The 15,760-nt window shown below is 39.8% G+C and overlaps 1 pseudogene; it reads left to right on the top strand.

Annotated features, from left to right (window-relative positions):
- The first annotated feature begins 14,212 nt into the window (after nucleotides 1-14,212).
- On the top strand, nucleotides 14,213-14,955 carry LOC141512735 (V-type proton ATPase subunit E 1 pseudogene; annotated as a pseudogene).
- Nucleotides 14,956-15,760: the final 805 nt, after the last annotated feature.

Here is a 15,760-nt window from a genome sequence, read left to right as displayed (position 1 = left end):
TTTACATATGAGGATACTGAGGCCCAGAGACCCAGAGATTAAATGATTCACCCAAGACCACCTGAGTAGGAAATGGAAGCACTGGGATTCATTCCCAAGTCCTCTGTTTTCAAATCCAAAATTATTTCTACTGCCTCACCTTGGCAAGTCACTTGACCTCATTGCTTCACAAAAGCCAGATAAATAAATAAATAATCTTCCTCCTCTGTGAGGAGGGTAAAAGATGGACCTTTCTTCACAAAATGAGTGTATTTCTCTTTTGAAACATCTGGTTATAAGAAGGTTAGCACAGCTGACTGAGTGTTCAAAGTCAAGAAAATTAAAAGGAAAATTAAAAAATTATTTCCAGGTGTTGGCTGACAACTTCCGAAATCCTTTAGAATGGAAGACTAGAGTTTGAATTGTCCAGAAAGGCAAAATTATTCAGAAGCCTACTGCTCAGTGACAGATTGAATTCCTCCCTGCCAAGGTGAACTAGTCATCTGGGTTGGACAACATAAGAGGGAGGTGGGGAGAAGAAAGTCACCCAAGTCCAGGAGGCTGTAATTAAGCCCCACCCATTCCAAGAAAAACACCTTGTTTGTTTTCATTGGTTACTACCCCATGAGTTCATAGTCAGGTAAAGGGATCCAGAATGGGAGAAGGAAACACCCTTGCTTTCAACATCAGCAGTCAAGCACGGACCCCTAGAAAGCCAGGTCTAGGAAAAGAGGTTTGGGAGATCCCCACCATGGGGAGGTTTCCACAGAATGACTTCCCAGGAATGTGGTGGAGTGTCTTCTGATTCTTGCTTTTGTGACTCATTCATTCAGGTCATAAGGACTCACTAGGCGAAGTGTTGGGCAGAGACAAGAAATCAGGGAGGACCTAGTTCCCTGCTTTGTCTAAACTTAAAATCTAGTGAGGGTAGATTAGAAATCAGCCTGCAAAGCAGATCTATAGCAAACAGTGGAACTGGGACAAGCAACATAATAATTTACAGACAGAAGAATGAGACAATGGATGAATGCTAGCCCTTGCCGCCAGAAGGCATGGGCTTATAAGCCTATCTCCAGACACCAGCTGTTTGACAAAACATTTAATCTTTCAGACCCTTGGTTTCCCCATCCATATGTAAGGACATAAGGCACCAGCCCCTCTTAATAGGCTCCACTTCTGGGTTCCATGCTCAAGGAGGTTGATCTCTCATGGAGGAGATCAGACTTGTCTTACCTTCCTTATCAATTTGACTGGGAACGAGGAAGAAACCCTGTGCAGGGAAAAGAGATCAAGAAAGGGAAGCATTGGACTAGAGCAGAGGGAGAAAAGCAAGGCGAAGGAGGATAAAGGCTAGAGGAGTGACTATGGAAAGAAAAGGAAATTAGAACTGAGGACATTCTTTTCAACAAAATTTTATTTGACTCCTGTCTAGGATCTCCCCAAAAGATATTAATAACAAAATTTTTTTCAAAAGGCCCTCAGTGTGTAGGAGGGTAGCTATCAGGTATAGAAAAACTATTTATTTTCTCTACCATAAAAGAAATGTTGCAAATATAAAGGCCAAGCTTGATTCGAAAGTTAAGAACAGAAAGGTATTTCCTCCTAATTCTGTGGATGGTGGTTATGAAACATTGTCCGCTCTATCAGATTTTTCAATATGTTAGATTTGCTGAAATGCAGGGGGGAGGTAGGGAGAAGGTTCCTCATTTTTATTCTTTATTCTAAAAAGTGATTCTTTAGAAGGGGGAATTTTGTGGGAAAGTTAGGCAATATAAATATAAATGGGATAAATGAAATTTATTCTTTAAATATTAAGTGAAAAAACGGATATGCATCAGAAACCAAGAGCCAGGATAAGGGATGATCCCCATGGAATGTGCCTTGCTCCATTTTTTTTTTTAGGTTTTTGCAAGGCAAATAGGGTTAAGTGGCTTGCCCAAGGCCACACCACACAGCTAGGTAATTATTAAGTGTCTGAAATCGGATTTGAACCCAGATACTCCTGACTCCAGGGCCAGTGCTTTATCCACTATGCCACCTAGCCGCCCCTGCCTTGCTCCTTATGAGAAGAGCTTTGCAAGTTACAAATGAGTAATTCATTCTTTTTGCTCCAACTCCAGGAAGTTCAAAATCAATAATAAATGCTTGCTGAATTGAGTTGAATTAAGAAGAAAGAGACGGGAGCTGGAAGACTAGCCAAGGAGGACTTCAGGGAAAAGGAAGACTTTGATATATGGGTAGGATCTGGACAATAGTCAGGAAGGAAGGGGTGAAAGGGCTATTCCAAGAGAGAGGTCTGGTAAGATCAAGAATTGGAAACCAGGAGGAGGATGCAGGACGCATTGGCAGGAGGCAATGGTTACAAGCAGAAGGCACACTGGAGACCTCAGTTGGAATCATCTTTCAGACATGGACCAGCTAGTAAACATGGGCAAACATATTCTCTCTGACCTTCAGTTTCATTGGTTATGATTACCACCAACTGGTCCAGAGTTGTTCTGAGGTTCAAATGAGATAATGGATGTAAAGGGTCCATAAATTTTATAATGCCATATAAGTGTCAGTTGTTCATCATCGTCATTTTTATTGATATTTAATTTTCTTTTTCCAATTATATGTTATAAAAGTTTTTCAACATTCATCCCCTTGCATATTTATGTAACACAATTTTCTTGCACCCTCCCTTCCCACCTCCTTCCCCTCAACAGTGAACAGTCAAGTGAACATGATACGTGTATATTTGTGTTTGACATGCAACATTTGTGTTTATGTATTGGTCATTTTGTGTATGAGGAATTAGGATTAAGCGAAAAGAAAGAAAACCATGGGATAAGAAGGAAAAGCATGAGAGAATTTTTTTTAAAAAAGGGAACATAATGTTCATTCAGATTCTGTGGGTTTGGGTTGGTTTGTTTGTTTGCTTTTTGTGGTTGGATAGTGTTGTCCATAACAAGTTTCCCAGGCTTGTCCTAGTTCTGAACTGTGAGAGGAGCTGCAGCCATCATAGCGGATCACCTCACCAGGCTGTTGTTAATGAGTACAAAGTTCTCTTGGTTCTATGGAGCATTTTGTCATATGATTACATAGAGCTTTAATCTCTTTGTTTGAAAACTGCTTCCTCACATCCTTTGACCATTTTTCAATGGAGGAATGATAAATTTTATTCAGTTCTCTATATTCTAGAAATGAGATTCTTATCAGAACCCCTAGCTGTGAAAATTGTTTCCTAGCATTCTGTTTTCCTTCTAGTCTTGGCTGCCTTAGTTTTATTAGTGCAAAACCTTTTTCAATTTCATGTGGTCAAAAGCCTCCATTTTACCATTTATTCTGTATTCTATTTCTTGTTTGGTCATAAATTTCTCCCCTTTCCAAAGATCTGACTGATGGAGTATTTATTTTTTTTAGCTGTTTTTTTTTGCAAGGCAAATGGGGTTAAATGACTTGCCCAAGGCCACACAGCTAGGTAATTACTAAGTGTCTGAGGTCAGATTTGAACTCAGGTACTTCTGACTCCAGGGTCGGTGCTCTATCCACTGTGCCACCTAGATGGCCCTTGATAGGGTGTTCCTTTATCAGTTAATTGGTCCATAGTATTGCCCTTTACAGCTAAATCCTGTATGCATTGTGACCTTATTTTGGTATAGCATTGGTTTTTTAGTCTGGGGCTTTTTTCATCCTAAGGAATCTAGTTTGATTGGGATGCATGGTTTTTTTGTCTGGGAGGAACAGGAGAAGTCAGAATACCAGTGTGTTATAAAGCAAAGAACAATGAACTCAAAACAAGAAGATTTATATACTTATCAACTAGCTTTGTGATCCTGGACCAAACTCTAGTCTTTCATTGCTTCATCTATATGAGGAGAGGGTTAGGCTCATTTCTGGCTACAACATGGCATCAGCTATGAAAATCCTGTGGATAGACGGTTATAGCATTAAATTCAGAGTCGGTCGAGTCCCTTACTATGTCCCTTACTAGCTTGGTAATCAATCTCAAACCACTTACTATGTGTAGGGCCTTTTTTGCCTCATATACATAATGTAATAATATTTGTATTTCCTATCTTGGTGGTGCAATGGATAGAGCCCCAACTCTGGAGTCAGGAGGACCTGAGTTCAAATTTGGTTTCAGACACTTCATACTTACTAGCTATATGACCTTGGACAAGTGACTTCACCATGATTGACTCTCAGCCAGGACCAACTCCAATCATCCTGATTCATTGGACCCAGATAGCTCCAGAGGAGAAAGTGAGGTTGGTGACTTTGCACAGTATCTCTCACTCAAATCCAATTCACATGCTTGTCAAGGTATCACCTCCCTGATGTCATGGTCTTCTTCAAAAACAAAGGATAAACATCATCACTCCTTACCTAACCATCATTAAAGCCTTTCTCTGCTGTTTCACTGTATCATGGTAAGACTCTGGATTCTATAAGCTTCTGCCAGGAGGCAGCTATGGTGAGTGAAGTAGATAGAGCATGGGATCTAGAGACAGGAAGGTTCAAGTCTAAAATTTACTAACTGTGTAACCCTGGGCAGGTCACCTAACCTCAGCTTCCTCAATTAGAAATTGATGGTGGTGATGGTAGTTAAAAACAACACCTACCTCACAGGATTGTTGTGAGGATCAAAGGAGATACCATTTTTAAAAGCACTTAACACATTGTAAAAAAAAAATCTGTTTCGTAGTAGGTGTTATATAAATGTCTATTCTTTTCCCTTCCCCATCACATCTCAATCTCTGACATATTCTATCAAACTGCAAAGACTTCAGTAATCTCTTGATAGGCTGGATCTTGTCGGAGACCCTAGTATCTATAGTCAATAAGGCTCATCTCCAGGTTGGTTGTAGGTTATTTTGGTCATGAAAATATTCAAAAAGAAGTCATTTAGCTATGGGATCTCAGAATTATAGATTTAGAACTGAATTTAGTCTTGGACTCCAGTGGTCCAAAACCTTCATTTTATAAATGAAGAAACTGAGGCACAGAAGGATAAATGAGTAGCATAGCTACTGGGTATCTGAGGTAGGATTTGAATCTAGGTCTTGACTCTAAGTCAAATGTTCTATGAACATATCACTGTCATATTTCTGAAAAATAATAACACTTTCCTTGAGAGATTGTTGTGAAGATGATAGACACAGACTTACAACTGAAAGGGAATTCAAGATATCAGAGCTCAACCCCCTCCCCCTTAATTTGCAGACATGAAAACAGAGGTTCGGAGAAGTTAAGTGACTTACCTGAGTTGATATTCAAATCCAGAGGTTTCCAACTCAAAATCCAGCTGCCAAGCTTAGGGAAATTATCATAGTTGTGAAAGCAAAACAGTTCAAAAGGAAGATTTGACCTGAAGGACTTTCATTATGCCACATATGGGTGGAAGTGGAAGTAAATGTCTGACTCACAAAAGAGTTAAAATAGTCCTGAGAGTGTAGACTATCTTGCAAAATAGCATTGATGACTCTCTGGTAAAGAGGAAAGCTAATAGCTTTCAAACATTGGGTATCCATGACTGTCTAGTGGACAGCCACCAGGTTGGTAGCAAAAGGGAGAAAACCAGTCCAGGGGATGATAGCAGGATAGAAGAGGACATCAGCAGCTCTTTTGCAAATCTGTCAATGAAATAATGAGTCAGTAAATATATATTAAGTCCTTGCTGCATGCCAAAAATACAAAGATTAAAAAATAGAACAATTCTTGCCCTACAGACACACATACAAGGTATTTGCAGATAGTGTAGAGACAACCCAGTAGAGGGAGGGGAAAGGTCTCAAGTAGATGAAACAGCAAGAAACACCTTCAGGAAAGAGAATCCCTCCAGTTTAGATTCAGTCCTAGGACTTGGACAGACTTGTGTTTTCTCTACAAATGAATGAACTTCCCACATATGTTCTCTCTTCCCTATGCAGTGTATAATGTCAGGAAAGGGAAGTGGTAGAATGTTCCTTGTCATGTATCTCTGTTCAGTTAGCCTGTTTTGAATTAATGTATTTGACTTAATCTAGTTTTGTTATTGGGTTTTTTGTTTTTGTTTTTGCAAGACAATGAGGTTAAGTGACTTGCCCAAGGTCACACAGCTAAGTAATCTGAGATCAGATTTGGGCTCAGGTCCTCAGGTAATTGTTTATAAATTTGTTGTTTAAGTGTTTGATTAGATTGTGACCCAAGCACTCCTTGGCCTTGGTCACAGGAGCCCAAGTTCAGGAACAGGCAAAAGACCGTTCAATAGAGATTGGTTACAGTTTACACCTTGGGTAGTTAGATGGTGCGGTGAATAGAACCTTTGACACTTACTGGCAATGTGAGCTTGGACAAGTGCCTTCACCCTGATTGCCCCACATTCAGGGCCATCTGCAGTCATCCTGCTTCATATTTGGCCACTGGACCCAGATGGCTCTGGAGGAGAAAGTGAGGCTGGCGACTTAGCACAGCATCTCACTCAAATCCAACTTATGTGCTTATCATAGCCTCACCTCCCTGATGTTGTGGTCTTCTTTGAGAATGAAGGACAAAACTTTATATTTGGTACCAATGAAAGCAGAGTCCCCATGGACAAACTCATGGAATTTTGAAGTATTGAAGGAACTATCTTATGGAATTTCAGAGTTGAACAGCCATGACATGACTCAATGTTTTTCACAATCACTGACAAGTGATCATCTGGCTTCTGTTTGATGATCCGAATGTGGAGATCTTAGTATCATAGCTTCAGAACTAGAAAAAAACCTCAAAGGTCATCTACTAGACCCTCTTCCCACTTCACTGAAGAGGAAATAGAGGTCTAGAGAGGTGACATTACTTCCCCCAAGTACATAGAAGTAGTAAATGACAGATCCAAAATTTGAATGCAAGTCCCATAATTCCAAGTTGAGCCACTATAGCCACTCAAATTGTTCTGAGGAAAGAACTATATAAATTTTAGAGTTCAATAGAAAGGTCAGCCATGTCTAGAAGTCCCTTGCTCCTTCTTGCCCATGCAAACTGAGGCAATAGGAGAGAGAGGGGATCCAGGCAGCTGATAGCTCCTCCAGGCTCTTATTCTAGCATTTGACTGTCAGCTCATCATTTTCCTCCCCACCCTAATAAAGAATTGACCTTTTAGCTCATCAGTGGAGGAGAGGCTCCTGGGCACACACTAAAGGTGCTTGTCTGGGTGTGCCTTGAGCTCTTCCTAATGAGAGGCCATAAAATACCAATCTGACTGTTTAATAGGTCCTGGGGAAGGGCAGGCTCCAGCCAGCCAAAGAGTTACGCCTTCTCGAATAATGCATCTGACAGTTGACAGAAGTACGGAGAACAGCTGCCTAAAAGTCAGGAATTTGTTGCTGAGGAACAGACAGACCCTGTTTGGATCTTCCTTATGATTCAGAGGTAGTAATTAGACTAGAACCAAACAGATCATGCCCACCTGGAAGCACCAGTCCAAGTCTGGGCCCATGAGAGAGAGAGAGCAGTAAGGCAGCCTGGTTCTCACAGATTGTAGGGCAAAACGACATGGTCAATAACAGACTGGGAAAGGAGAGAGAGTGGGAAAATCCTGCTTCTAGTTGAATTGATGTGATCAAGGGCAGTGTATCAGAGAGGGAGCTGACTTGGGAGTTGGTGGTTCGGGATTGAAGTTCCCATCTCTGACACTTATTCCCTGTGTGATCACCAGCAAGCCTCTCTGGGCTTCACTTTCCCCATCTGTGAAAGTAAAGGATTGCACTTAATCAGGAAGGTCATTTCTAACTCTAAATTCTCTCAGCCTCCTAGTTTCAGACTCAGAAGAGATCTCCGAGTACATTGAGTCCAAACCCCTAATTTTACAGATGACAAGATTGTGACTCAGACAGATAAAGGGATATGTCTGAATTCACACAAATAGAAAAATTAGAAAATTTGAGCCTAGATCTTTTGACCCCAGAGCCAGTAGTCTTTCATTTTATCAGTGGAAATAAATTTCAGGAAATGGCATTATTATCTGATTTCCTACTATACCTCTAAGACCTTGAAACCCTTTGGATTTGTAGTTAAAACTTTCCCCATGTATAGTCAGTCTCCCTTGAGAGCTCCTGGAGCTCAGGGACTGTTTTACTCTAGCTTTTGTTATCTAAAGTGCTTAGGATACTGTTTGACCCAAATATAAATTCTTAACAAATACTTATTCATAAATTCATTCATTCAATCACTTGTTCTGTCTTCCTGTCTGGAGAACAGGGCAATAGACTAGATTACAGGTTGACAAACAATGGCCAAAGGTCCCTGAGCTAAGTTTTGTTTTTGTACTGGTTAAATATAATACATTTACTGTAAAATGTAAAAAATCATCTTTAGCTCACTAGTGAGCAAAGCAGAAACAGGAGGTGGGGTAGAATTCGTCCAAAGGCTGTCTTTTGCTGATGCCTGGATTTGATCATCTTTATAGTCTCTTCCATTTAGGGTCTTTGATGCTTTCCTAAAGACATAAATATGATAGGATGAAACAAACTCCCTGGGTTATCAATGGGGTGTTCCAAGAAAATGACACTGCTACACTTTGGCTCCACCCCCATTTATGTGACCCATCCTCCTCATTCTCCTTTGATAGATCATCCTCCATGTTGTACTTCCAACTTTGATTATTCTCAAAGGTTTTGTTCTGGGCACTCTTCTCTCCTCTCTTCTTCTCTCCCTACACTCTATCTTGGTGATCTCATCAGCTCTTAGCCTCTGAATGGAAACAATTCCCTAATAACTAACCCTAATTTCTCTTCCGAGATCTAGCTCCACATCAACAACTATTTCTTGAATATTTTAAATTGGACGATAGCCACTTCCCCAAATCTCAAACTCAACATATCCAAACAGGAGTCATTGTCTTCCACCTTTGGCCCCTAAAAATATCTCTTGCTTTTTCCAAACTTCCTTTGTACTGTGGAGTGCACCACAGTTCCCTCAGGAATCCAACTTTGTAACTTCAATATCATCCTCACTCCTTTTTCTCTTTCACCCCACATGTCCATTTTGGACCATATCTATGTTTACAACATCCGTCACCTTCATACTTTCTTTTCCATTTACTCAGTCACCCAACTCTAGCTCATCCCTCAAGGCCTCTTCCAAGACAATTCTTGACATTTGGAAAGCACTTAATAAATGCTCACTAATTGCTGATTGATTGATTGACTGATGACTACAATGCCTACTGAAAGATCTATTCTTTCTCCAATCCATCTTGCACACAGGTGCCAAAGTGATATTCCTAAAGCATATGTCATTCTATTAATAAATATACCCCAGTCTATTTCCTACTCAAATCCAACCTCAGACATTTACTAGCCACGTGACCTGAGCAAGTCACTTAATTCCTTTTTTGTCTCAATTCCTCATCTGTAAAATGAGGATAGAGTAAAAAAAAGAAATATCATGTTCAAAATTATTTATAGCAGTTCTTTTTGTAATGGCAAAGAACTGGAAATTGAGGTGATGCCCATCAATTGGAGAATGGTTGAACAAGTTAGGTACATGAATGTTATGGAGAACTATTGTTCTATAAGAGATGATGAGCACTTTCGAGAAGCATGGAAAGACTTGCATGAACTGATGTTAGCAGAATGAAAAGAACATTGTACCCATTATCAACAACATTGTGAGATGACTAACTATGATGATGCAGCTCCCCTCAGCACTTCAGAAATCTAAGACAACCCTGAGAGACCTATATGGGTAATGCCACCCACATCCAGAGGAAAAAACTAGAGATTCTGAATACAGAGCAAAGAACACTATGTTCAGTTTTTTTAAAACTTCCTTTATGTTTTTCCTTTCTCTTTATGCTTTTTCTTTCCCTTTAGTTCTAATTCCTCTTTCACAACATGACTAATATGTGAATATATAAAACAGATATATATATATATATATATATATACATTTGCCAGACTATTCCCCACCATGGGAAGGGGGGGGGAGAAGGAAAGGGTGGCACAAAAATTTGGAACTCATAAATTTGAAACTGGATGAATGTTGGAAAACTACCATTGTGCTTAATTGGAAAAATAAAATAAAATTTTAAGTTAAAAAGAACAAAAAGAAAGAAATATCAAATGACTCCATTATCTTTGCCAAATCCATGGGAATCATGAAGAGTCAGACAAGATTGAATGACTAAGGGGTGGCTAGGTGGCATAGTGGATAAAGCACGGGCCCTGGAGTCAGGAGTACCTGGGTTCAAATCCGGTCTCAGACACTTAACGATGACCTAGCTGTGTGGCCTTGGGCAAGCCACTTAACCCCATTTGCCATGCAAAAAACCTAAAAAAAAAAAAAAGATTGAATGACTAAACAACACTATCAAGCTTCCTATTATCTCCTTTTACAACCTGGCTCCAGCTCCCCCTTCCAGTGTTATTAGGCATCACTATCCTACATTTAAATCTATATCATCATTGATTAGTGTAGTTCTGACAACTTAATAAATACCTTTCATTCATTCATCATTTATCCTACAGTGAAAGTAACTTTTGCTGTTCGTTTCACTCTACATTCCATCTTCTGTCTCCAGGCCTTTGAACAAGTTATTCCTAATGCTTGGAATGCCTCCTGCCATACCTCTGCCTCTAAGAACTCCTCATTTCCCTCAGTATTCTACTCAAGTCACTTTCTAAAGAAAGCCCTAATGGAGAGTTCCCTTTCTTAACAACTAAATTATTTTGCATTTACTTATTATAGGGTGTATATATGCTAATCTGTATACATGTTTTTCTCCCAATAAACTATTTCACAATTTACTTTGAGTCCAACAAACTTGGATTACTAGGGGGAATAGTGGTATTCTTCTCAGTAAACAAGAAGTTTGGGGGGCGGCTAGGTGGCACAGTGGATAGAGCACCAGCCCTAGAGTCAGGAGTAGCCGAGTTCAAATCTGACCTCAGACACTTAATAATAATTACCTAGCTGTGTGGCCTTGGGCAAGTCACTTAACCCCATTTGCCTTGCAAAAATCTAAAAAAAAAAGAAGAAATTTGGAAAAGGAGATATTTTTTTTAGAAGAAAAAGGTGGGAAGATAATGAGTTCTGTTTGGACATATTGACCTTGAAATTTAGGGAGGAGGCTCTCATCCAATTTAAAATGTCCAAGACTGTAAAGAAGTATAAATGGCAGGAGTATTCTAGGGTCAGGTTTGGAGAGGTGTAGTGACTGTCGATAAGACAAGGGAACAGAGGATCTTAGCATAAGGGATAGTGAAGAGGTGAAATAGTTTACCAAGAAGTCAAACCAAAGAAAGGTCTGACTGTGTCCTTAGTTTCACTTTTATTCAGAATTATTGAAAGGATCTTTTGATGAACTGTCTCATTATTCCACTCCCTGTCCCAAGAATTTCCGGAACCAGAACACTCTCCCTTAGTCCCCGCTCACCCATCTCTGTGGTTTCCTCCAATTAGAGCATAAGCTCCTGAAGCTTGGGATTTGTCTCATTTTTACAGCTGTCTCCAGAATTCATCACAATGTCTCTCCCTCTAACCAGTCACCACCACAGAGATCTCTCTCTCTCTCTCTCTCTCTCTCTCTCTCTCTCTCTCTCTGTGTGTGTGTGTGTGTGTGTGTGTGTGTGTGTGTGTGTGTGTGTGTGTCTAGTTCATTGGTCCCTTCTCCTCTAGTCTCTATCCTTCTCTCTGGTGAGAGAGGATCAAGAGGCTCTGATAGCATGATCACAAGCTACATACCTATGTCCGACACACCTTGTTTCATTGTCTCAAAGGGTTTATTGAATGAATAATTATCTCAAATTTTGAGTATGCAAATGAAACGTAGGTGACAATATAATAAGGACATCTATATCTGCTGCGTGCCACACTTCCTGTTTGGGGGTAATTAGCTTCAGATAAATCATAGGTTATTTGGAACACCTCTCACTAATTTGACATCTCAGTTGGATCCTCCCAGTAGTCTATCTTACCCTCCCAGGCTTCAGTATGCCACTGGATACTCTCTCTTGTCCACATAGGCATCTGACAAGATGCCCCATTCAACTCTCAGTTCAATTAACAGTTATCATCCTAGATGCTGGGGATGGATACTGATAAAACTCAGTTCTGGCCCTTGTGGGGCTCTCATTCTCCTAGAATAAATAATTATAAGCCTTTAGGGTTTGAAAAAGTGTTTAACATGCATCATCTCACTGGATATGAGGAAGGCTCACTGGAGCCTTACAACCATCATGTGATATAAATACTTCATATATTATTATGTATCCCATACTTACATATTAGGAAATGGAAATTTAATGAGTGCTTCTGATCACACATCTGGTTAAGAGGTAGAAGCAGCATCTATCTGAGACTAAGCACCTAACTCCCATCATTGTCACAACTAAGAATCACCCTTCCCCTCTAGGACAGGGACACGTCCCACCATCTGGAGCATCCCTTCCTTTCTAGACTTCCTTTGAGGTTTCCTATTCCTAGCCTTCTCGTGTAGTCTTCCTTTCTTATAAAAAATAATCACTGCTACTATTATTAATAATAATAACAACAATTAATTGCTAGAGTTCACTCAGGGCTTTACGATTCGCATCACTGCAACAATCCTGGAAGGGAGACGCTATTATTATCCCCATTTTAGAGACAAGGAAATGAAGGTAGGCAGATGTCAAATTACTTGCTCAGGATCATACAATTAGTAAAAGTCAGAGGTCAGGTTTGAACTAATATTTCTGATTCAAGAAGAAGCCACCAAATATATTCATGTACCATATCAAGATTTTAGGAGACACCCTGCTTTCCAGAGCTAAGGTGTAGCAAGCAGACTGTGTCCTGAGTACAGCATAACAGCAATCCTTTGCACTCATCCTCTGGATGATCTCATCTTCTGATATAATCATATAATTATTGTATCATTTTAACCAGCACTAGGAGTTTTCTGAACTCAGGAAGGCATGAGACAAGCTTGGACAAGTTCTAGTCATGAAACCCTGCTAAGAATCAAATTTGTCACATGATTGCTGTTACCCCTCATCATAGGGGCTATAGCTCACTACATAACCTTTGTTATAAGAATTGAGATCTCCCCACACTGTTTCAGGTCCTCCTACTAGGGGGAGGGCCTCAGTACATGTGTCCTTGCTTGCAAGCCATTTCCTCCACTTTGAAATTAAACTTCTGTTTGCTTCCTGACTCTCCTGTCTCCAGCCGGCTCTGATTGACTCCGGCCATCCACAGGTTAGAGGTAGGTTTGGTCCAATTGACAACCACAATATGTTCAGGTGATCTACAACCTGAGATTAAATCCTACCTCAGACACTTCCAAGCTGTGTAAGCTGGGTAAACCATTTCACCTCTGTCTGCCTCAGTTTCCTCATATGCAAAATGAAGAAAAAAACAGTACCTACCTACCCCCACCTCCAACCCCAGGTTGCAGTTTTCAACTTTTATGTGTTATAGCAAAGTTAGCTACCATCATAATTATTATTGCTGTTGTTATTACTTTGTTTCTTTGCTACTACAAGAAAAGCCTTCAATGAACACCTCAGTGTATTACAGGGACCTTTCTTTTTGTCATCAGCCTCCTTAAATATTAGCTTGTTGTGGGGTGGCTAGGTGGCACAGTGGATAATACACTGGCCTGGAGTCAGGAGTACCTGGGTTCAAATCCAGTCTCAGACACTTAATAATGACCTAGCTGTGTGGCCTTGGGCAAGCCATTTAACCCCATTTGCCTTGCAAAAACCTAAAAAAAAAATTAGCTTGTTGTGCCATAGTGCACAGAGTGCTTGACTTGCAAGTCAGGAAGATCTGAGATCAAATTCAGCTTCAACCACTTATAGTTCTGTGACCCATGTTAAGTTATTTAATCACTGCCTCAGTTTCCTTATTAGTAAAATGGGAATTATAACAACATCTACCTCCTAGGATTGTTGTGAAGATCAAATGAGGAAATATTTGTAAGGTGTTTTGCACACTTTTAAATTCTATATAAATGTTGGTCATCATTGTCATGATGATGATGATGATGATGATGATAGAGATAGCTAGCAGAAGACTCTCTTAGTAAAAGCTATCAACAAGTCCCTCATGTTCTCTACTATACCATATCATCTCCCTAGACACTAGTGATAAAACGACAAAAATGAAAAAATGGGCTTCAAAGAATAAACAATTTGAAATCAAACCAAGATGGTTTGATCACTTTACAGTCTTCTATAATTAAAAACTTCCAGGTTCATCTCGGCTTCACTCTGAGGCCCACCACTCCCCAGCCACCGGCACCATGGCTCTCAGTGATGCTGACGTCCAAAAGCAGATCAAACACATGATGGCTTTCATTGAACAGGAAGCAAATGAGAAGGCCGAAGAAATAGATGCAGAGGCAGAAGAAGAGTTCAACATTGAGAAAGGTCAGCTTGCTCAAACACAGAGATTGAAGATAATGGAATATTATGAAAAGAAGGAGAAACAAATTGAGCAGCAGAAAAAAATTCAGATATCCAACTTGATGAATCAGGCAAGATTGAAAGTCCTCAGAGCCAGAGATGACCTTATCTCAGACTTATTAAATGAAGCAAAGCAGAGACTCTCCAAGATAGTGAAAGAGCAAACCAGGTATCAGGTGCTTTTGGATGGTCTGGTCCTTCAGGGTTTATAGCAGTTACTCGAGCCATGAATGATTGTCCGTTGCAAGAAAGAAGATCTTCCTCTGGTCAAGGCCGCAGTGCAAAAAAGCAATTCCTATGTACAAGATTGCAACCAAAAAAGATGTTGAGGTTTAAGTTGATCAGGAGGCTTACCTGCCAGATGAAATAGCTGGAGGTGTTGAGATCTATAATGGGGAGCGTAAGATAAAAGTTTCTAATACCCTAGAAAGGAGACTGGACCTTATAGCCCAACAGATGATGCCAGAAGTCCATGGGGCTTTGTTTGGTGCTAATGTCAACAGGAAATTTTTGGACTAAGCATCTGATGAGGTGGAATCCATTCCATCTGCTGTATTGATAAGTTATAAAAGTATCTAAAATTGAAAAAGCAACTATCAATGTTACTCCTTTTTGATGCTTTGATACTGTCCTATGTTCTTCAGTGGAATAGCCTTTGTGTAGAATGCTGCCAGCCTAATTGTTAACTTTGGGAGAGGATTTATGGACTTAAAACTGTTCATCAGAAGTAACTTAAGTTCTGATCTCCTATATCCTAGAGGCAGGGGGAATACATATCAGTTGCATGGTGCTCACAGAGAATCCTCCTTCTGTGATCTGCCTTAGATTGGAATGAGCTCTGTATGTGCCGTACATTAGCCTCTTTGTATTGATTTCTGTATATTACTTTTATATATGTATATATGGAGCATGCATTCACTCCAGCATTAATAGTATTACCCCTTATTAACTATTTGGGCTTAGAGACTTTCCTCAGTTGTGTGTGATTCAAAAATCCAAGCTATGAATATGCTTTATTTATTAAAATATATGTGGATCAAACTAAAAAAAATTTTAAAAAATAAAAACTTCCATATTTGGAGTCAGAAGATCAGGGTTCCAATCCCATCTTGTGCACTTCTCATATCCAATGCACCATAGAAACAGTTAAAAAGAAGATGGAAATACAGCATTTGGAATAGCAAAAGTCCTGACAATAGGTTCATCTAAGACAGATTTATTATAAATGTATTATTTGAATTTCACATTGTAATAACAGATTACTCAACCATATTTTCTTATTTCTAAATTCTATGAAGTTTATCGACCATGTGGCCTTTAAACCAAAGAACAGAATGTCCTTGAATAATGATCAGAGAAAGACACGGATACTATCCTAATTACAA

This window comes from Macrotis lagotis, chromosome 1 (assembly GCF_037893015.1).
Source record: "Macrotis lagotis isolate mMagLag1 chromosome 1, bilby.v1.9.chrom.fasta, whole genome shotgun sequence".
Lineage (NCBI taxonomy): Eukaryota > Metazoa > Chordata > Mammalia > Peramelemorphia > Peramelidae > Macrotis > Macrotis lagotis.
This window is presented reverse-complemented; position numbering and strand designations above follow the sequence as displayed.